This window comes from Diadema antillarum, unplaced genomic scaffold, assembly GCF_040938485.1.
Source record: "Diadema antillarum isolate AM-2024a unplaced genomic scaffold, OU_Dant_1.0 seq00000368_RagTag, whole genome shotgun sequence".
Classification (NCBI taxonomy): Eukaryota; Metazoa; Echinodermata; class Echinoidea; order Diadematoida; family Diadematidae; genus Diadema; species Diadema antillarum.
Window position 1 is genome coordinate 1,262,335 of NW_027271369.1, and position 24,998 is coordinate 1,287,332.

A 24,998-nucleotide genomic window follows, 5' to 3' on the forward strand; every position below is an offset into this window, starting at 1 on the left:
AAATACCTAGGAGATGTTATCGACCACAAAGGATTTGAGAATGTGTTTGAGGAAAAAAATATGTGCTTGTTGTTAGCTTTCACACTAACGATAAAACAAGCATGAAACACATTCTGTTCTACCCTGGCTTGATCTGTCTTATTTGATCAGCTTCTGACACGCCAAACCACTCTCCAAGGCCACAAACCAACAATGTACCATTCAAATCACATAAGCTTCAGTTAGACAGCTTCCAATCTGTTATAAATGCTATAAGCTACCTGAACTGTCCAACGACCAACAAATCTATTATAAGCTGGGAAAGAGAGTTCCACAGACAGGTTTGTAGAATGACACTCAGCGTGCGGTTGTTACCTCCACAAAGCTCCAGCGATTCTACCCCTCATTTCCCAATCACAAAGTCTTCAATTGGCAAAGGTCTCTCCTACCAGCATAAGAAGAGATTATGTGCCATAACGAGGGAAGATTATCTCTCATTCCAAACAAGAATAGCACACATTTCCAGCACACTAGCTCTTCATATTACCAAGAATACAGAAGTCGTATAGCCGTATAGCACACTTTCATGCTCCCTTGCACCATGTGGAGGAGGTGGCATAAATACATATTGAAAGGAAATTTTTCCTCATATCGTCGCTGGGGTGACAAGACCTTGTATCTCAAATTTTGGTGAAAATGACTTTTTTGATAAATGGTCAGATAATCAGTTAAGTGATGTCCTGTCCAAATTCTAGCTGTCTTACCCCAGAAGTGGAGCCACCACAGCATGTCAAAGGAAAGGGAATCCCATTTGTTACAGTACTTTGGCTGCCATGTTTTTTTGCTCTCCTGAACATTTGACATTTTGTAGATAAGAGGTCTTGTCACCCCAGCAACGAGATATTCCTACATATTTTCAACTTGCTGGTGCAATCATTTGTAACTACATATCTCTACAGTCAATTTTTACTTTTCTATCCTTGACATGTAAAATTTCACATTTAACAAATGCATTGAATTGAGATTTAATTATGGGGGGGGGGAATGAGAGTTAGTTCTATGTATTTATGAACTTGCAGCACATGAAAAAGTGTCCACATGAAATTCAAAAAAACATGGTAGCTGAAATTTGGACTGGACTGGACTGGGCTTTCAGAGGTACATGTATGTGAGGCATAACCAATAGTGGCAAGTATATTATCTGATCGTTTCAATCACCAAATTTGTTCTGATTTATTGTTACCATCAAAGATCAATGTTTATCTGCAACTAATACTGAGGTTGACTCTTTGTGTCTGCAATAATAAATAAAGAATAATTGCGTACAAGAATATGATTAGATATCTAAAGAGAAAAAAAAAACTACTGTCTTATTCACTGACTCAGAGCAAAATAAAATAATGGGAGATATGGAACGAGATCATTTATCTGCTTGGAAGAGAAATACAGAAAAGAGATAAAGGTAGAAGAATGTGGAAAGAAAAAGTATCAGTCATTTCCCTTCTGAATGACATCATCCACATCCCGCCAACGTTGTGACATAGAACTAAATCAATATTTATTGATGCTAAACAAAATCATAGGAAAAACAGCACCAGAAAAGGACATTTATATTCACGTATTTGACTCAACAGACCCGTGAATGCTGAATTTCTAAGATCTACACAAGGGAAGAGGGCTAAAGTAAATATTGTTTTAGGCAGACACCACTGACATTTGTCACTTCTGGTTGTTGAGCACATTCCGTCACTGACACAAAGATTTCATACTCCTAAAGGTCACTCGACCCCAGAAAAGGTCAGTGCAACAAATACGGAAAGTCTGCTTAACTGACCACAAGAGTTGAGAAGAAGTGGCTTGAAAACACACATTTTCTTAACTGATGATGACAGCCTCCGTGTAAAAAAATGCGCAAGATTTTCTGATACACTCATGAATATGAAATATTCAACATGAGAAAATGAATAACGAGCAGAGGTAGCCAATCTTTAGATTTCAGAAATAATAATTTGGAGAAAGAATGTTCATATAATTTTCATTTTGCTGCATACACAAAGTACACATATCACACACAATCTGAAATCAAATTACTACTGTCTAGTCTAAGAAATTTAATATTATGTGGGTTTTTTCTACTGAGTTTGTTAGGAATATGTCCATCAACAGAATATGGCTACATGCTAATTTCACCATACTGAACATCGGTTTTTTACTGAAAAGAAGAAATCTATCCGTACAGAATACTGAAAAATGGGTTGCTGAGTAGATGAAACAGATTTCTGCATGTCATAATGTAAATGATAGTGAGCCATGTGTTTCATACGGGCATGATAATTGTGTGTGACTTCTGAAAAGGAAGACACTAGTAAATTTATTACACTACTTAAAGGAGAGTGTGCAGTTGGATTTAAAGCTTCAAAAGTGATGAAACAAAATTGACAAATACAAGACACTTCGCAAAATTTGATAAACAACATGAAAATTATTTTGAGTCTCACTGCACAAATAGACATATTGCCTTTTACAGCCATCTTGGTCAGTTGATTGGTCAGTTGGCTGGTCAGTCGAATGGTCACAACTTCCCCAAGACTAATAATACACCACATGGATAAAATGTCAATATTGTGGGATTACCCAAAAGTAAACATTTCTTTAACAATTCAACACAAGGTACTTTTTGTTTTGTATGTATACAAACTCTAAAGGACATAGGGCCTATCTATTGAGACAATGAATAAAAAAAAAAAAAAACCTCCATGAATATTCATACGAATGGAAACCTTTCACCTCTACTGTGTTCAGTGCTAATGAGGAATGCTATATGAGTAACATCATAGTCAGGTGATTACCCACAATGCCATGTTGAATGATTTACCGATGATCAAACAATCAAAACTTGCTCCTTGATCTTGCCCTATCTGCATCACTGCCTTGATTCACGAGAACAAACTTTCATTCTCTCTCTCCCTCTCTGTTGTAAATTTCATCTTCAGTCAAGCAAGAAATGTTCTGCCCGGACCAACAACAAAATTATGCAGGGAGCACTATGCTAGTACACGGAGTGCTTTGCTTCTATAATAGTCAATTGTGAAAATCTTTCTACCCAGCACAGCGAACCTGTGTGAATAAAACCATTTTAGTTCTGCAGCATTGAGAACGTATTATGTGTACTGTAGTGTTACTTCATTCTCGGAAGAACATACAGTATACTCTCTTCTACCAAGTATTAATTCAGTACCTAAATATTCAAGACTTGGAAAGGTAAACATAGGCACCAACATTACAGGTTTGATTTGATATTGATTGTACAAACAACACAATTCTACTTCAGTGAGTGCCATAGAATTGCATGTGTTTTTCATTCATAGAAAGACCAACACTACTTAGGGTTTATTCACTGTTTGAAATATTCATGCTTTCTTTGGTGGGTAAATACAGGTACTGACATTGGTTGAGGTAAAATAATCCATATCTGCAAACGCTGGAGCAATGCTTTGTTTCTGTTTGCTGGAAATCTTCAATAGTGTATGGTCTGTGATTGTTTGTTTTCATGCCCTACTACTACAAGGATAGAAATACAGGGTAATAGTTATGTTGTTATTGTTATGACAAACATTCAAACAGAAAAAAAGAGCTGTAGGTTCGATTTACTGGAAATGATGTTGGATGTGGATATGTTGTTTTGCCATCTCAAGGCCAAGAATACCAAGGGAATGCTCTTTGTCTACTCACAGATCTATTTATACTTTTGACACTATCTTATCTAAAGGCACCTGTCATCCTAATATTGTGCCATATGGCTCTGAGTATTGGTCTGCTATGGGTATGTTCCAATGACACCAGTTCCCTAATGAAGGAGTAAACATCAGTATGATTGCACAGAATGAAATGGATTCTTGACGTAGACAAAGGTCAATAGGGTGGTAAGAAGCAGCAGATGTTTTGGGATACCCAGATTATTACTTTGTCTTTATCTCTTTTTTTGAAGATTCAATTTGACACACCACCAGCTAATCATTACCCAAACTCTTAAATGCACCTATGACAGTGTTTATCAACTTTCCCATGTTTGAAACATGTTGCAATACACACTATCAAAACACCCCCCTGTTCAGTCGCAAGCCAGTTTATACAAAAACTCGATAAAGAAACGACATATAAAGAATCATCGTGTAGCCGAAAGACCTTTCAGATGCTTATCTCGACCGTTCTGGAAGACGTCGTATAGATGTGCAAGTTTCCCACTGAGCATGCTGTTATGGTCATGAGTGACAGCTATGGGATCACCTCTTGTGCGTGCTCTCATTAAGCCCCGCCCAGTTATACCGTTCTATGGTCGCCATACGTTCAGACGCACAATGGACACAACAGAATGCTGATGCGTTTTTGAGTTCTAGTTCGAAACGATGCTCTGACCGTCGTTCGCTATACGTTGTTTCGTTATACATTGTTTTGTTAGTCAGCGTTCAGACGTATAAATTCATCGTATAGCTATACCATTTTGGAAAAGCTATACCATTCTAGTATAAAATTTTTTTGCATCTGAACACCCTGATGTTGCAATATACATTATCAAAACACATAATATTTGCAAAAGTGTTTCTTGAGTTGTTGCGGGGTCTTGTCATTGCACAGCTCTATTGCACAGTGTGACCTGAGGAGTGGAGATGCATGGTTGACAGTGGTTGGCATCGACAAGGCCCAGCATTTCAAAACAAGTTTGCTGTGATGGAGCCTAATGGCATACACACTTTTGGTAGAATTTGAATAGTTACATAATGTGTATAGAAATAAACATCACAGTACATTCTAAATACTCTTGTTACATTACTTCAGACATACTTTCACAGTAATGCAATATTTCATCAATTCATTGAGCAAGAGAAGAAATTTAAGGTCTTTTAACTTCTTTTTTGTTTGCTAAACACTACTTTGGATTTAAAAGAAATCACTCAATTACAATAATTCAGTCTCTGGGCTGTTGAACCCAATTGTGGATTGCTTGTTGGTGAGAAGATGATTTCAGTGTATGCCTTGTCTTGGAATGCACTGGCGCTTCTAAAGAAGCCTGAAAGGAAGGCTAGCATGGTGTACACATGCATGCACAAATGTAATATTGATGACAAGGGTGTCATCCCACGCACCCCATCCCCCCCCCCCCCCCCCCCCCGTCCCCACCCCTCCTTACATTGTGCGGAATGGTCAATGTGGCGTACCCCTGCCACGCTGATCGCCCATTTCGAGTTTCCTTCTGTCATTTATTTAACGTAATCAGGGCAGGGTGAACTTGTTGGGTGTGCTTAGGGGGCTGCTTCTCTGCCCAAGTACAATATTGCACACACATTATGGCACATTTAAATGCCGACAGTTTTTCAAAAGCATCATCATTACAAGGGTAATTCAAAGTGCAATATTACACAAACACAGACTACAAGCATGCAGTGACTCTCACGCAGTCAGACACAAAGTAACCCCCTACGTCTTTGGAAAATCTGACATCAGTCTTTCAATCTGAGATTTTATTTCCTTTTCTTTTTAACAAAGGAACCTGGAAACAATGAACAGAATGAAAATAAAATGCCAGTGAATGTAACATGGATAAGCATTAGTACATATTCAATGTATACATTCTAGAAATAAAATATTGTGTGTTTCTATAGTTAAAGCAGAAAGCTTTCATAAACATTGATGAAGTCAATAGATATCATTCAATGGTAATGCATTATAGACAGACAAAGGTCAGTCCCCTTGGCACTTAGTCTTAATTCAAGGCACATTTCTCTTGACATCTCTGACACACAACAAAAACAGAAAAATAAGATAAAAGATTTTGAAGGCCTCCCCTCTGTCATTCTATGGCCATGTGAAAATAGAACATGGCGCTGCCGCAACTTAAGGAGCTAGTCCATCATGTTATCAACAATATCCTCTAAACTTTGCTTTATAAAATTCATGTCTAGATGCCAGACTACACAGAGCAAATTCTACTTAACGTGCACTTCACCCAACATAGATTTTTACTAACTTGGACGTTTTGATGGGACCACAAATTGAGGGGAGATTCTCGGAAGACACTTTCATGTCATCCAATCTCTTCAATTATGGATGATGAAAGTCGCTGAATGTTGAAGGTCGCCGCTCAGCCTCCAGACGACCACGTAATGGGAGTGCATCTATCCTCGCAAATTTACTCATTTAACCTCAGATTGTCGCCAAGCAATCAAAACCACTCTCCGGCACTTTTCAGATGACAAACTCAATTCAGTCATTCTCAAAAGATCTCTTTTTAATTCCTCCCTACTTTTTGTTGTTATGATTTATTTGGCTAAGAATTGACAAAGTTCTGTTGAAGGTGGTTGAATGCAAAACTTCTTACAAATGGGTCCATTGTGCAGACAAAATTAGATAAGCTTTGAAAGAAAGCTGTTCAAAGCATATTTAGCCCCATACAGACTATTACATAAAAATACCATAGATATCTTACCCAGTACATTTACTTGCAGTCATCAAGGTAGAGATTAGTATACCAATGGAATGTCTTTTCAGATATGGAGATTTCTGTTCACAAAATATGTCTGATTTTTTTTTCCAGTTTTGGGCCCTTATGAAATATCTCTGTAACTAAAAAATCCTTTGAAATTGTTTGCACAAATGTTGCAGCATGAGAATCTCAGGCTTTCAAGGTGGAATCCCTTATTTGATACTGTAAAAGTGGATATATTCGCGCGACTAATTTTTCGCGCTTGGCCGGGTAAGAAGGGATTCGCGTGTTTTTAATTCCGAGGAATATACACATCACGCACAGGAACATATGGCAAGCAAAAATATTCGCGTGCTTTTATTTTTGCAGTACTTTATGGTTGCGCGAAATGTGCGAAAATTTCAACACCGCAAAAATTTCCACTTTTACAGTAAACAACATGTACTCTTGAAAAAAAAAGATATGCTAGTTTATAGCCCCAAAGATTGAAGAAACGTTTGAAAAAAAAACAACAATTAGCAAACAGACAGGCTGATTTCAGCTTTAAAACTTCATGACTGCAATGCACAAAAGATAACATAGTTTTTCATCCATTGTTGTCATATCAAATATCATTTCCTGACAAGAAATCACATAATTCACCCCTTGGCATAGTGCCAATGCCTCCCAAGTAGTCAAAGAAAATATAATAAAATGAGTTCAATAACTCGAGGTAGATAGATTGCAACCATACTTCACACCATGAAGCTACTAGCTTCATGATCACACAAACTCTAGTCATGGTACAACACAGGATGGACTAATATGGTCATTTTTTAATTTTTATTTTGATCTGTTCTTTTTTATGTGTCAGTGTGTGTGAGCACGCATGTGTGTTTGGATTGACATAGCTAGTTCTGTTCCCTTTATTCAGGGTTATCTGTGTGTGTAAATATGATTATGTGATTGCTATGAAAGTGTCTTACAAATTACAACAATATGTATAACAGCTGTCAAAAAAATGAGTGAATAGTATTCTCTGTGAATTTATAAGCAATCGCACGCAAATATTGAAGGTCTTTGCAGTAATCCTTGATTTATTTTTAGAGTTACTATTTCATCCTTGTGTAGTGAACCACATAGCCTGGTGATCAGCTTCGCAGTGTTGGAGCGGCGAGAGAGATCGACGGTGATGGAGTTTGACGATTTGTTAGGATTCATTGCCGATGATGAATGACTAGCAGACAATGAGCCGGACAAAGTTCTGCCTCCCAACCTGTAAATGTTTCCAGGCGGTATAGCACCATGCCTAATGAAATAGATGAGATTGTCAATCACCCTCACACTCCCTCAACCTTTTTGATTATTCTTTCCTTCATCAAAACAGTTTCAATCACCAGAGGAAAAAAGACGCAAGGAAGAGTCATCCAGTCTATATCAGTGACTTTCAAACTGGTCTCAGTTTCAATTAGGCCACACCAGACTTATTGTTTCTATCCTAGGTGCTTCCATATAAAACTTGTTGATCTCTTTCCGAGGTCTTCGGATGAGTATCACTTCTTGAACTTCAGGGAAACTTTGAATGATGATGAATCACCCAAAGTTCTGCTCTTCCCATGTTGCTCAGAATACAATACACCAAATCAGACAAAGATGTACAGTTAAACTTGCTTTAGTGGACATCTTTCTACCTGTTTATAGTGGCCACCTGCCATGTATGGCTACTAAAAAAAATGCCCCCCCCCCCCCCAATCCAGAAAAGCCATTTTAACCTGTTGAGGACGGGCTGATTTTGCTATAACACGCATTTCCCATAGACACCTGCCCGAGCATTCTCGGGACTCGTCCTCAACAGGTTAAACAACACTGTCTATAGCGGCCATCCGTCTACAAGGGACATCATTTGATTTGATTTTCTTTTCTTTTCTTTTCTTTTCTTTTCCCTTGGGTGGCTGCTATAGAAAAGTTTGACCATACTAGAGTGTAGAGCACAGACTTCAGACAAAAAGTTGTGTTTCTCTGCACACAGGTCACTAATGACCAGCACTTTTAGGATGGACATCTTTGATAGCACCAAAGAGAAGTCTCTTCAGCATCAAATGGTCAGCGACTTTTACAGGGGTGGTGCGGATGAGATCACGTAAATTGGACTAACGGTCAATTAGACATTATGAATAAGATATGAATCTGAATCCACATATTGCTACCGCGTGCATACATTAATTATGCATGAAATACAGAAGACAGGAAGAAGGAAAGGAGAAGAGAGAGAAGGACGTAATTTAGCCATGTAATTTATCAGGAGAGGGGAAACATGTTAGCTACCAGGGTTTCTATAGGGTGAAGCAGGTTCAGAGCACCCCCCCCCCCCCCCCCCCCCCCCCCCGCTTTTCTTCAACAAGGCACTGGTTTATTCAAGGAGGTTATAGCAATGACAGAAGATAGGTATCATGTACTATCCACATTGAAACTTAAACTCTTGCACGGTGAGAATGAACTGATGTACAGAGAAAAAATAATAATTTACTCATGGAAAGCATTCTTGATTCAGAGCAATCAGAAGTGACTTTTACAAATCATAAAACAATGATAAAAGAAAAGCATCCTATTTTACTAAACATTACGATGCTTGTGATTTTTCCCCAATTTCATAATCAATGAATGAGGTAGGATTTTAACAGATATACCTAAGAATAGAGATATGTATGCTGTATGTCTGTATGTATGATTAGTATGATCTTAACACATCAAATGACCTTTTTTTCATTCGATACAGAAACAGATCAACACATGTCATGACAACACATCACAGAGACAACTAATCTGGTGTGGCCTGACTAGGATTCGTTCAATAAGTGTTTGTTGAAGTAGTTAGAGTAGATTAAATTTGTCTGTAGGAGTTTCTTCAAGTGGCTTTTCAATTCGTTGTTACACTCTACTATCTGATAACAACTTGAACAAGTGATATTCTGACCATCAATACAAAGCTGGGATTTATTTGACTGATGGATAATATTTTGGTTATTATCAGCCTACCAGAGGCTATGAAATATATTTGAACTGCACTTGATGTCATGGTATTTCAATAGGCTGGTAGCCAGATTCCAGTGTTGTTCTGACTGCATACGATCTGAGAAGGGAAATTGTAATACTGTTTCTGTTTTATGGTTGTATTTTGGTGTGTTTATAGGACTCTGCATCAGGAAACAATACAGAGATACAAGCTCTTATCTGCTTGCAGTAGCATGGAATGAATAGATAGCATATCTTTGTAAACTCTTTGTATCCTGGCTTTTGGGATGACCTGTCCATGCTAGTGTCATCAGACGAGACTCGTCAATGAGCTTCATACAATGATACCTGAAGTGGTGTTCTGGTAGGACTTTCGGATAAGAAAGAATGTCCTCTCTACACTATCCTGTGCCATCACTGTCTGTTAACAATGAATGTCTCACCTTTGCTGCTATTCAGCCTCTATTCCCTGGTGGTAGTGTTTGCATGGATTTGGACAAACTGTTTGTCGTTCATTGCACCTTGTCCCTTACAGATCAACTAATCACAGGGTGTTTTTACATGTACCGCAAGTGTGTTACTTGAATCATGATTCTAATGATGCATCATTACAATCATGGTAAATTGACCGAGTGTACGCAACTGGAATCGCAGAAGGTGATTTTAATCTTAGTTCCAATCGTGATTCAAATGACGGTCTGGAGGTATTTTCCAATCATGATTCTCCGTAATTATGGAAAAAAGCAGTCATATACATGGACTGACCTCCAAATTGCATTTTTGGGGGCAGAGCTTGTGGTGTCCTTACAACCACTTCCGCAGAAAACCGTGCTCTTCAAATGCTTGAACTGCAGTCAAAGTGTGCGTTTCTTACTGCTCACGAGCAACTGATGGAAACTTTACTAGAAAGAAGCCACACCTCCTTTCCTTGATCTGAAATTCAAAACCACGGAATCCACGAAGCCTCCCTTAGTCGTGTGAATGCAAGATAATTCTAGTGGTAATTGTAATCATAATTGTAATTCAGCATTGCAATGACGTTTCTCGATCGGTGTGAAAACGGTCACAGATATGTCATGTAATGTTCGCCCCCTACTGCATGGTGACGGCTGGGTCCGTATTGATCTCAAAATATTAGCATAACCTTGCAAGAGATGACAGCATGTTTAGTTACACCATTCTATCACTATGTGCCTTTTAACTTCATTTCAACCAGCATGTTTCAGTCCTTTTTCATAGCATGTTGGCAGAGGTATATGATCTAAGTAATGTGTTCCTAGAAGTAAAGTTTATAATACAGGTCAAGAGAACATCTTCTTCTTTTTTTCATCAACCAGCCTAGAAATTTTCTGCCATGAATACGTTGAGGAAATAGAATTCAAATCCCACCTTTCGATCACTCATGACATTGATATTTTAACCCGACATACAAAACTGTGCAACTCTTCAAAACGATAAGTTACCACTCACAAAAATCGGAAGTCGTGCCACTTCTTTAAAAAGATAATTTTTTTAAGTTTATATGAGAAGGATTTCAACTGAGGCCCTTCATATTATCGCTCGTTTCATAACAAATCTTTCCCTTTCATCAGTTAAGTGTAAGTAAACAAATCTGCACTCTTGAGGCTGAAGCATTCACAGAGGTTTCCAATAGCCTTTACATGGCGGGCCCTGTTTCACAAAGTTACACATGACTTTACGAACGACTGGAATATAAAGTGCCAATATGTGTGCCCATTTTTCCCCCTTACATTTTCACAAAGTATGACTATGTGTAAATATTTCATCTACATTGGGGCAAACATAGACTTACAACTAAAAATGTGTGTTAAATATAAGAATAATCCTCATCATCTGCAAATTTCAACTTTAGCTATTGAAATCAACAAAGATTAGGAAACCCACTTGGCTTGCCATATCTAAGTTGTTTGTAAAGTCATGTGTAACTTTATGAACAGCTTTCTGAAACAGGGCCCAGGTCACTTATCTTTAATTGCCAGGCTTTTCAATCAACATTTATTAATTCATCCAACTTGGCCTAGTTGTAAGGTTAGCAAGCCCACTTGGGTGTAGCAATGTGCCTCAGTCCAACCTGAAGGCCATGGGGACACAATCGGGATAATCGGGATTAAAGTAACCTCTATTCATTTAACCCGTTGAGGACTGGCTGATTTTACTACAACACGCATTTCCCATAGACATTTGCCCGAGTATACTTGGGACTCGTCCTAAATGGGTTAAAATCAGTTTTCCACACATCTGTGATAATCAGTGAAGAAGGACTCCAGTCTGTGTGCCAATCGACAATCACAGCACATTAAAGGGATCGTACAGTTTTGGTTGAGACCTAATTACAGGTTTCTAACATTTTTTGGTGAGATAATGAGAAACCTCTTATGAAATATGAAAGAGCATGTGATTCCATGAGGAATTCAACGTTTATTTGATGAAAATTGGTTTTGAAATGGCTGAGATATCCAAAACAGAGCGATTCTAATAAAGTGTGGGACCCACACTTTATCACGATTGCTTTGTTTTACTTTGTTTTTGGATGTTTCAGTCATTCATAACCCAATTTTCACCAAACAAACTTTGAATTCCTCTTTAAAGGGTATGCTCTGTACTATTTCATACGTATTTTGTTGGTATCTTGCAAAAATTTAAAAGTCCAATTCTCATCTCCACCAATACTGTACTATCCCTTTAAGTGTTAATGACAATCGTATCTTTCCTTCCTCATCTTATTACCTGTTATTCTTCTAACTCCAAGAAAGTTTCTCTCATGGACCTCACATCAGGTGGCTTTCTTTGCATTAATTGGCCAATTTGTATCCCCAAATATGCTTGCATTTAAATGTCAGATGAATCAAAGGGTAACAAATTGATGCGAGACACATCAGTGACAATGATGAAGAATTGTGTGTGGTCCACATAATCAGTGTTGCCTTGCTTGAAATATGAAGTCTGACAAATGATGCAGCGATTGTCCTATCAAAGCCATTTACTAATCTAAACACACACATCCCACTCCCAAAGCTTGTACAATTGTGTTCCTCATATCAACCATCCTGCCATCCATCACCCCACATCATTAAGAGCCGTCCTCACATCTTGGCTCACACCCCTATACTCTGTAAGCAAAGCTTGGCAGGAGCTTTCTGGGAATGACTGCTTCGTGACACCTCAAAAGTCATGACATATTGCAGGGCGTAAGTCATCAGTCATCAACCCTCACAATGGAGCTGACACCATGACCTCCATGTCACTCCCTCTCATTTCTAGGTTCTAAATGTCTCCAAACTCAGCTCCTTTGACTTGTGATGTCCTCAAGCCTCCCCCCCCCCCCCCCCCTTCCTCTAAGCACATGACCGATAAAGAATACATAGGAAATCATCTTGTCATTCCCTTGTTAATAGATGAAGCGTGTCAACATAATGTGAGAAGGAGGAGTCCGGCCCACGTGGTTGCTTTAGCAGGTATGGTGCATGACCCTAATGAAATTTAACCTCTTTTCAACAGCCTCAGAGCGCCACAGCTCAACGAGACCTAACGGAACATGCAAACAAGGTGAGCGTTAACGCTAAATAGGCTGCCCTCGGGGTGAATCTACACGACTGTGTCTGCTCGCAGGATGCAGACTATCGTGATTCTTTCACCGTTTCTGGTTACAACCATCAATAATTCCTCCCACTATGCAGACCAGTGGGGGAAAAAATGTCCATTAAGACATTATAATAAGACAAATTCCATGCTACATCATTTCAGTTACCATTATCTACAAGAATGCTGCACAATGTCAATTTTGATTGGACAAAAAAATAAATGTAGTTGACAGGAGACACGTACAAAGGTAATGTAGTAGACTCTTGTGCAAGCCATTTGTAATAGTGCGCTTCTTCCCTGGGGGCATTTCACAAGAAGGCAATACACCTTGTACAGACACGACTGCCTGATATATAGAACCATTTCCTTTATGGAACCGGATGTGAAATTTGTTAGCTCCGTGGGGAGTTAGAAAAATATCTGACGCAAGCAACTACCAATTTCATACCAGGAGGAGGGGAAAAAAGAGAAAGACACTAAATATTCCTAGACTGTTTTCGCACCAATCGTCAAAAGTAACATTTTGTAATACTGAATTACAATTACGACTGCTAGTATGATTCAAATTATCTTCCATTCAAACGAACGAGAAAGGTTTCACATTTTCTGTGGTTTTGAGTTTCAGAGTGAGGAGGGGAGGTGTGGCTTCTTTCTGCATTCTGATCAAAATCTTGAGCCGTAAGTAGCGCAGGTTTTGACTGCAGTGCGAGCATTTCAGGAGTGCATATTTTTCTGCAGAGGTGGTCATAAGCTCACTGAAAGCTCTGTCCCCACAACACAATTTAGAGGCCAATCCGTCCACGCGACTGTTTTGTTCCATAATTCTGGCAAATCGTGATTGGAAAACACCTCCATTTGAAACAGGACTGCAATTATGATTCAAATCACACTCCACGATTCCAGTTTGCATTCACATGGCAAAAATGTGGAATTCAAATCATGATTCTGGTGATCCATCTTTACAATCTTGTTTCAAATTACGCACTCTCTGTATGTGTGAAAGCACTCTACAATACTTGAAATTATAGATCTGATGGCTTCAATGTGCACTTTGGATATGCCCTTTGTTCTATCATCATTTTTTTTTCAGCATTGTATGGTATTGTATAATATCAAGTCATTAGCAAGTGAGTAAATATTGACTTAAATGAAGTTTTACGACTCTTGCAAACACGTTAGAATACCATGTGGTACTGTTTTTTTTTTTTCCATCACAGAGAATGATAGGTATGAGATGTGAAAAACTGCATTATAACAATGTCCTATATCAACAATATTGCATACTTACATCCTATCCATCTTGATTGTTCAAAGAAAGAGTTTTGCTTATCAAAAATGCAATATTTAGCTCTAGTTTTAATCAAAGATGAAGCCATTGTTAACCCGTTGAGGACCAGTCCCGAGTATACTCGGGCAAGTGCCTATGGGAAATACGTGTTGTAGCAAAATCAGTACGTCCTCAGACCTGAGATTCAAAAGGGCACTGTTAGGTGGCATAATGATTGCAGCCATCTTACATACTTTGTATGTTTCTTGCTGACATTGTGAGCTGCATATTGGATTATATCTTTACATCCATATCATATGTACAGAAGGGTTTCATCTACATTGAAACCCCTATGTTGAGCTAAAAAATAAAGCAGATTTGGAGAAATCAATTTCAAAGGGATACTCCACTATGAGATCAGGGTGACTTGCGGCAATTTACGGAACAGTGAGAGTTTATTCATATCTTACATAAAATACAACAAATAATGGGCCTCTAAAGTTTTGTACAATTTCACAAAACCCACAATGTCGGCCAAAAGCACACAATGTACACATTAAGAGCAGCGATGATTTCAATGCCTTACATCTTTTCACTTAATTCCCTTGATCTAATAAATTGTGAGTAATGATACTCTTCCCAATGAATTACTTTTGTACTGTAATAACCTCGTAATGATGACTATACGGGGTAAAATGTTTGAATTAAAGCTTGTTTCAAACAAAAGCATAATCTCTGTACACATTCTCAATGTGCGAACTAAAGACAGAGTTGAAAAGATATACAATGTATTCACCTTCTGGAGAAATATACATAAAATCACTATCATAGGGCAAAAAAAAACTCTATAAAAACAGATTTGTGGAAAATTTTTGTGGAAAATGTATTATGCAGGAACAAACGTGTTTAACATTAAATGCCCTAATATGTATGTCTGATTTCTTATGTGTCTAGATATGATTTCACTCCACAAATGAAATTCAACTCATAGACAGCATAGCATTACACTTAAAGGGACGGGTCTCCAGTATCTGCAGTATGCAACCACAGGTCATAATCGGCATGGTTTCATTGCCATTTAGAGCACGCTGTCGATCAAAGAGAAACATACTTCACTTCCTGGTACGGGGGTGGGTATATATCAGTCTGTTTTATATTTCACGCCCGATGCGATAGAGCAAGTTCCTGTTGAGGTCAGACCGGAATAGAGCCAGATTAACATCAATCTTGGAAATTGATTGGTGCGGGGTATGGAGGAAACCTGATCCGGCACTGATCACTTTACAGAGAAACTTGCAGGTTATATTTGCATTTTGGTCTCTCATGGAAGGCCATTGTCGCTACGTCTTTATAACTTTCACAGACTGACTGGTACTTTAACCTCTTTCGCAGCATGACTTGAGGAGTTTCAGACTCATACTTATGCTGCATAACTGTAGCAGTTCTATGAGAAACTAAGTTTTCCCCTTTTACATTGATTCAAATAGAGTTTTGTTGCGACATGCAGTATTCTAGGCAAAAACAAATACTTTAACTTTTTTTTAATACCAGTAACATAACATGAATCATCCTCAACCAAATAAGGTTCTGTGCAACTTGAAATTATATCAAATTAAAGCAAGATGAGTATTACAAAGTCCCCAAAAGGTTTCCAAGATCAATTTCTTTTTTTTCTTTTTTTTTCGGGTGAACATCAACCCTTAATGAAAAGGGAGCAAATATAATTATCTCATCAAATATTTTCCAGCTCTCTAACAGCATGATAGCTTTAAAGTGGATTGCAGTTCCATTCAATTCATCATTTCACATGGGAATAGAGTTTTTTGAACTGAAACAGTATCTTGCATAAAGCAGGTTGTCTCTGAGCATTAGTTTGTCTTGAAAATATGTGGGAAAAATGGTAAAACAACTTTTTTTTCACATAAAACACAGAAATTCTCACAGGTGCGAAAGACAAACAATATTTTTTTCCATCATAACTTCCCTTTCATATTAAATACCTCCACACAACATGCTTAAATGTTTCAAGATTTTAGAATCAGAATTGAATTATATCTCAAAATTTTAAGAATCCAATTAAAATTCTAAATACTTGCATGGCTCTTTGGGTCAGGCCCAAGAGATATTGACCAGTAAAGCCACTCTCAGGATTTAATTGGATTTTTTTGTCACACCATCATGCACAAAATGTATTCACTATAATATTACAGAGTGGAGTCACTAAGCTGGTGTATGCTTTTTTTTGTGTAATGATCACAATCTTCACCGCTCAGATCGCCTGTTCTCCTTTTCAGTCATTCCTTGCCACGTGTGTACATATCATATTTGCTATCGCACTTGAACTTTGGAAATCCTTTTTTTTTCCTCAGATCATTTCCCAGCCTACACATTAGACTGGTAGATAATTTCTACCTCCATCTCTCTCCCTCTCATCAATTTCATCTCTCTCTCTCTCTCTGCCTTTCTCAGTATTTTTCTCTCTCCCCTCTTATTTTATCTTCGTCTTTTTCTAATCTAAGTCTATCTCTCACTCTATAATATTATCATCTCCAATATTTTTCTCTCTTTTAGTTCTCTTTCTTTCCTTTATATTTCCCTTACAGGATAGATGACATATTTTTTTGTGTGCATGTTGACTCCCAGAATTTCACATCAAGTTGCAAGAAACTGACTTTCTAATTTTGAATTTTGGGTGTGTGTGAATGGGCCACATATTTGGTCATTGAGGGGTGTGGTGAAGTATACATGTATTGTGATTAATGGTTTATCTACCCATCATTTGACATGGTTTGACTCACAACAGTTTTGCTATTCCATACTTTCTTAGAACTAACAAAAAAAAAAACATACACACACAATATTTATCATGTTTTTTTATCTTTTTTAACACAATAAGCAATCAAACATACCGGTAGGTTTTGTTTTGTTTAAGTTTGTATTTTTCATCCATTCCTTATGATGGTTATAAGTGGGTGTGTTTTTTTAGTCCCAAAACCTGCATAAAATGATGACAGCAAAAAATTCAAGTTCAAATTACACTGCAAAACATTAGATACAATTCTCTCCTGTATGGTCACTAAAAGAAGGGTACAACCATGATGACGAGAGCGGACAAAATGTACACACCTAAACATGTCCTCCACAGAGACTCCAAAAGTGGTAGGCCTATATCCATCAAGTTCTGAAAATATGAAGTTTGATGAAAAACCCCATTCAAACTCTGGGGCAATAAACCTACACACACATGCACACACAGTCACACACATATACACCCACATTCCAGCACAACACCCATCAACAATTGGCGCATTCTTTAGGAAGAGTATAGAAGGGGACTAAAGGACCAAGTTTAGGTCATAAATCAGGATCAACTGCCAGTGATTTGTTTACCGCTGAGTGTTCTTGTGTAACAGGATAGGCCTGGAACTACACACTGACCTGACCCTGTACTTTGTGGGATAGGGCCGCCAGTCTGTGACTGAGCAGCTCCTCAGATCCCTGACAAGTGATTTTGGGCCTCATTGCTTCTGAAAGACCCTTCAATATCACCAGAAGAGTTGTTATGAATTAACCCTTTTGTTTGGTTTATGCACTCATATGGCAGCTAATCCTCCACAGCACCAGCATGCTGCATGAAGAAGACAAAAGTTAGAACGAAAGGGTAATGGCCCTTGTCAGCAAAACCCATTATATGTATCAAATACATCTTTACCATAAGTCTTCAGATGGTATTTGGTACTGCCATACTATGCATAAGAGTAACTGCAACCAGCCCAAACACGAAGTATAACTATGTACAATGGAGCACCCCGGGTTAATAAAAGAGGTACTTATAATAAACTGTATCAGTATCCCATGAACTCTTTTGGCTAATCCTCTTGCTCCATATGTTCCTACATATTCCTTTTATTTTCTACAGACCATGGTAACTATTTTAGGTGATGGGCTGTTGCGCTCAAGTCCTCAAAATATGTGAAAAACCTTGTGAATCTATTCTCTGTAAGACTTAAAGAGAAATCTACTTTATTACCAGGCTCTGATAGAATGTCTAACCATGTGCACTCCCTGTTCTAACCCTGGAGCTGCTTTTACACAGCACAGTAGCTCCATGTTCTATTAAACTTTATACTAGACACAGCAGGGTTATTAAAATGAAACATTCCCCTCACCAGACATAAACTGTACTAACCAAACGAGCTCCATGGAGGATCATATCGTTTGTAATAAAATCCACAGCCCCCATGGCTGTCTGACTTCAGGACTACAAGAAAAAATGTAGAACATCACAAAAGATATTTCACCCACTTCCCAAAATAGGATTCAGATCACGGCCCCCATAATTCCAATCCTTAATCCCTCATGAGTATACTCGGGGCAGGTGTCTATGGGAAATGCGTGTTGTAGCAAAATCAATCCATCCTCAACAGGTTAAAGAAAAATCCCTTCCTGATAATTATGCTTTAATTTTTCTAAAATACTTGGGCACAGGCAAACCTTATCCACTCTATAAGGGAGACACACAAAATATATAACTCCTATCATATACCAATAAAAGTGCAACAGAAAATTTGTCTCTAGACAAAAATAAAAATTGGTAAAATGAATTTTTACATGAAAATTCATCTCAACTCAACAACTTACATGTATACACAATACATCACACAGCAGTTGCCAAAACTCTCTAAACTTGAATACATTTCATGATTTTTTTGTGTGAATCTGATCTCTTTTGCCCGAAAATTGGTGCTGATTTACTTCTCTGATTTTTCTGTTTTCATACAAAGCAGCATATAGGGTGAACTAAATTTCCCTTTGATAACAGGCATGTGCTCACTGAGTTAACTTGGACAACTATGTGCTTAATCCTAGCGAAAAGGCTAGTGAATTCGTTGCACACTGAAGAAAAGCCAGACAGGATAAGGAACTACATTTAAGTGCTTCCCCGACCCCTAATCATAAGTAAATAGATGAACAGAGTATAGATATTAGAGTATGTAAATGAATTTAAAGACATTTAATGATAGAAATTGCCTTCAAAAATAGTAATTAACAAAAATGAACAAAAATAAAAATCAAATATATTAAATTTGGGGACAATAATGACACAACACTGCAAGCCCTACCTCACCCCACACCCCCCCCCCCCAAAAAAAAAACACAACAATGAATAAACATTAAGCATTACAATTTACATGGTTCCCAAGACCTATGGTGGTGGCGGTGGTGGTGGGGGGGGGGGGGGGGTAACTTCCATTCTGACTGATGAATTAATGTGTTTCCACTAAGATTACACAATAAACCCCATTGGCCAACTCACAATGGTGCTGTAAATTAGCATCAACATTACTTCTCTTCTACCAGCATGGGTCATTCTGTTGGTAAGTAACGGAGTTTACTGTAGCCAGCCAGACAAAGTATAGGGTGTCCAGACACATAACAATTTATACCAAAACATTATAGTGATACAATGGATTTATGTGTCTGGATGCTGACAGACGAGACATCGTATAAGAAACGAAGGTAAGAGCATCATTTTGAACTAGAATTTGATCTTCTTTCAATGTCTAGACATATAATAGCAACCATAAAAAACAGTATACAAGATGTAACTGAGCAGGGCTTTTAAAACATGAACGTGTGATGAAACCTCTTACTCAACTTGCTCGTCATAAGTCATCTTGCACTGGCTTCATGGAGGAGGGCCGGGCAGGGGGTAGCATCAACCATAATAACATGAGTGGGGGAAAACTGTACATGATCTATACAAGTTATTTCTAATTGGTTGAGATATCACCTGAATGGTAAGTAGGCTTTATGATTCCCTTCCAGTCTTGCAGACACCCCCCCCCCCACCCTGAAAAAAGTGACCCCTGAATCAGTCGTCATTGTAGAAGGCTAGCACTGTGCACAAGTGTGTACTTTTACATGCACGTATTATCTACAGAGATGTTTGAATTGACTGTTTTCTTCATTAAGATTAATATGTTTACCTTATCACTAGCGCATTACATTTGTCATGTGTAGACAAAGAGAGCATAAATGATAAAATCAGCAACATTATTAACGACCAGAACATGTTGATGGAGGATACTGTTCAGCTCAAACCATAGTTTGCTCGCTGGTTGCAACAAGATCTCTGGCAAGATGACATCATCTTGCTTTTCCATGTAAGGTTTACCTCTATTATGTATCTTCACAGACATCTTACCTGGGTGGCCTCTGGAGGCTACCCTGAGTCTACCCTGGACGGTTTAGGGTAAAAGTTACCCAGACGTTCTCCATAGGCTACCAGGAGACTGTCCACCGTGTTGCATCTTAAAGAGACACAAGGCAACAATGCTCTCCTGGTGTCCGTAGTCTACCCTGAGTTCTGTGGTCTGTTAAGACAGGGTATTATTCTCCACTGTAAAATCAAGGAGACATGATTTGGAGAAAACTTGTGCATGCTCCACGTTAGCCTTTTGTCAAGGCCCTCTCGCTGTATGGTGAAGAGAGCCCAGCTGAGTGGGGTTGCGCGAGGGCCTTTTGAGATCTGCTTCGCATCCTTTTGTTAGCCCTTTGAATTACCGAGTTTTGCTCCCCGATTTCGGGAGCAAAAGTCGGACCAATCAGCGTGTCTGTCTGCTCGAACCCGATTTGAATGGAGGGAATGCACGCCGCAGATCACACAGAACTCTACACACACAGAGTGTGTAGAGTTCTGTGGCAGACCTCTGCGGGTGGTCAGTGATGCATGCGAACAGGCATGACAACACGTCCAAGACTGAGGATTCGGGGAGCGCGCCATTCCATTGGTTGACCAGAACCCGATAAAATGAGTATTCAGAAGGGTTCACGTGTCATGAATAATAATATGTGAAGCAGATCTCAAAAGGCCCTCGCGCTGGCGCGCTCGGCTGGGCTCGCTTCGCTCGCCCATGACAGCGAGAGGGCCTTGACAAAAGGCTAGCTCCACGTTAGTGTACACTATTGAATAGAGCCCACTTGCCTGCTGCATAAATAATTCAACCCATTGCTTTCCACAATGTAACAGATCTTGTACAAAGTCTATGAGAAATCAAGAAACAGGTATGCAAAGAGGTATTCTGTCCTCCAGCTATGGCCTTAGACTGACAAAAACAACAGTTGGTTACTTGAGTGGAAGGTGAGTTCAGGCAACATTAGACAAGTGCTGGTCTACCAGCACCGCATAGTGTCCCCCATATGGGACACGCATGACCAGCCTAACTAGGTCAAGCCACTTACCGGTAGTCATTTGAGTGATGGACAACGGTGCGTCATGTTGTGTTGTCTACCGGTGCATTTATCAACTCACTTCTGGGGTAGAGTTTAGGATTTTAACAGGTCGTTCAGACACAAAAAATGTATATTAGAACAGTATAGCTATACCAAAACGGTATAGCTCTACGATGAATTTATACGTCTGAATGCTGACTAATGAAACGACGTATAACGAAACAACGTATAACGAAACGACGGTCAGAGCATCATTTCGAACTAGAACTCGATAACGAATCAACATTCCATCGTGTCCATTGTGCGTCTGAATGTATGGCGACCATAGAACAGTATAACTGGGCGGGGCTTAATGGGAGCGTGCACGAAAGGTGACCCTACACCTGTCACTCATGACCATAACAGCATGCACAGTGAGAAACTGCCCATCTATACAACGTTTTTCCGGAATGGTCGAAATTAGCGTATGAATGGTCTGTCGGCTGTATGATGATTCTTTATATGTCGTTTAGAACTTTATCAAGTTTTGGTATAAACTGGCTTGCATCTGAACAGGAGGTAAATGACTTTCAGAGAGATTTGGGGAGCTGTTTTGATTATGGGTTTACAAACATATTTCTGAAACGTGTTTCTGAAACTCTGAAAACAGCGCAATCTCAAACCTGTTTGAGTCAGAAAATTATGCATGCTCGCAGAGATGATAAAAACGCAAAGATTTGTTGGGACTTGCGTTTATAGCTCAGACCTACCCACTCCAGCCATGCACATGTTATACGGTACATGAGCTCTGCTCCTCATGTCAAACAGCGCAATGGAGCTGTGCAGTGTCAAGACCTCCCTCTCCACTCATGATAGAGACGATAAATGCAACAACTCAAGAAACGCAATCCGAAAATCCTTTGCAAGCATGTTTGGATAGTGGGTATTCAAACCGTGTTTCAAATATATGGGAATGTCGATGAATGCAGGGCAGCCTACATCACACCAAGAAGGTACTATGTTAGCTCACCAAGTACCTCCTTGCTCACCTCATTCTGTAAAACATGATATTTTCGCTGCATGAAATTTTTGCCAATTGGAGCCGACGGCCTTTTTTTGCAGTATGAAATTTTCGCGAATTGCCTCTAACATTCAATGCATATAATGTAGACAAGAACTTTTGCGTGCATTTTCATTTCGTGAATCTTGGCTTGCGAAATTAAACCGCACACAAACATTCCTTGTTTTACAGTGCTTCCTTGATCATACACAGCTCCAATGAAGCCCACTGAAAAGCCACGTGTTAGCTTACGTGAAGAAGCATATACCTCTTACTATGGCAAGCATTTAGGCCTAAAGTGTGTGGACACTGGGTTAATCAAGCACTGGGCACACTTCCAAAAAAAGATTTACATTAGATTAGATATCCAAAGATACGAGATATAATAAAAGCTGGTATTTTCGCATTATACCGGTACAGATATTTTTGCGAATGTGGAGGTCAAAGACATCTTCATGAGATGTTGTTTTCATGATATGACACTAGGGTTATTGTATGGGCACTAATGGCTGTCAATTCACAATGTGTTTCATGTTGCTAAATCCTCAGCCCAACAGTGGTTCGCAAAATTTGCAAAAAATAAACCCTTGCAAAAATAACAGTTTTTACAGTAATGAGACACACAGTGATTTTTATAAAAGTCATAGACAAAGCATCACATGAGTAAAATGCAAATATATCTGTGTACTACCTACCTAATCTCTCTCTCTCTCTTTCTCTCTCTCTCACACACACCATACACATAGATAGACATACAATAATGCACGCATATGCTATGAATTGGAGCAAACTGATGTATATAGGCCTATCATATTCATTATGTTAAACAGTAATACAATGTGTCTTGAATACTGTCTTGATAAAGTTGGCAGCATTGCAGAGGAATTGGATTACTACAACAACACTTACAACAGCACAATGGATGACTCTATTTCCTAGCAGTGAAAGCTGATAATCCTTGTATACATGTTACTTCTTGGCTGCATGCGTATAAAAGCCACATCGTTGGAATGAATTACAAGACACATGAAGTGTGCCTCATTCTTTTCAAGCACAGTCACTTCTAAAACCAGGCCAGTGGTGGATCCAGAGGGGGCTCACCGGGCGTGCGCCCCTTCTTTATTTTTTGTTCAAAGAAATAAAAATAAAAAAAATTGGGGTGGGGGGCATGTGCCCCCTTTAATTTTGTAAAGGCGCCACCCCTTTACGGAATTCCTGGATCCGCCCCTGCTGGCTCCAGTAAAGGGAAATAAAAGAATGCTATAGACTAGAGCTGGAATCCCACACTACATTCTCCATTTGTATAGGCCCTATTGATTTACCTCAAAATCATCATATTATCACAGCACAATCATATTTTCAATCCAAAAGTACATAATATCTCCACTACAATTTACTATCCTCACTCACTCTGTTTATAGTAATCCTCTTCTTATCTGCTTTGTCACACTCATCATATTTCATGATTTGAAGTATGATTGAAGTATGATTTGAAGATTTGTATGTTGAACAACATGTAACATATAATGGTGCCGGAATGTAGGCAGTGTGTTTCATTCACTTAAAATAGAATCATTTTGCAATTATTCATTCATACCAAACAACTTTCATGGATAGTCTGTAAAGACATCAAAACAAAATTAATGACTCTATGTCATTAAACCCACAACTACAGAAATAATCAGCTAAAACGACTTTCCCTTTCCAATCTCTTTTCTTTGATTGTTGAATCACAAGAGTCGATCCTTTTGCACTTTCTCTACTTGTCATTTGAATGAGCAATGACAGACTACTGTATAGTAATCACATGGCTGCATTCATTGTTCTTCTAAACAGGACAGTTTTTTGTGTCTCTTCCCTTCTCTTCTCACTCTCTCTTTCTCTAGTGATAAATGTAGCGGAAAGACTGCAAACTCGCAGTAAACATCACCAATCAGCTTGCCTACAATGATATCACAAACAATGTGACACTGCATATAGGAATTATGTTGCACCATATTTTACCATACAGTAATCAGACAGGCTGGTAACATGTGTACTGACTTATCACATGCTGTTGTATTAGATGAAACTGTGTATATAGTGTATTGAGTCAACAGGACAATCCAAACGTTTGTTGTGACTCAAGTAGGGGTAGTCTATACAATGTAGTTTATCACGGATAAGATACTCTGTTCCACAATATCACCATTCAACATCAAAAAAATTATGACCCCGATGCTTGAGCAATCTACATCTTAGTTACTATAGAGTACTGAACAATATTTGTGCATGAGTCTCCATTTTATACATGCAGTTCATTTCTATAAAGGTAAAAAGACCTTGATCAACTCAGGCGCACGCTACATAATAAACTCACTTTCACCCATCGTCCGTGCATTCACAACTACCGGTACAAATCA

At 38.7% G+C, this 24,998-nt stretch overlaps 1 protein-coding gene across 1 annotated transcript in view; it reads right to left on the reverse strand.

Annotated features, from left to right (window-relative positions):
* Nucleotides 1-24,998, reverse strand: part of LOC139731319 (uncharacterized) — a 117,669-nt gene that overhangs the window by 91,778 nt on the left and 893 nt on the right. The gene's annotated exons all lie outside the window — the stretch shown is intronic.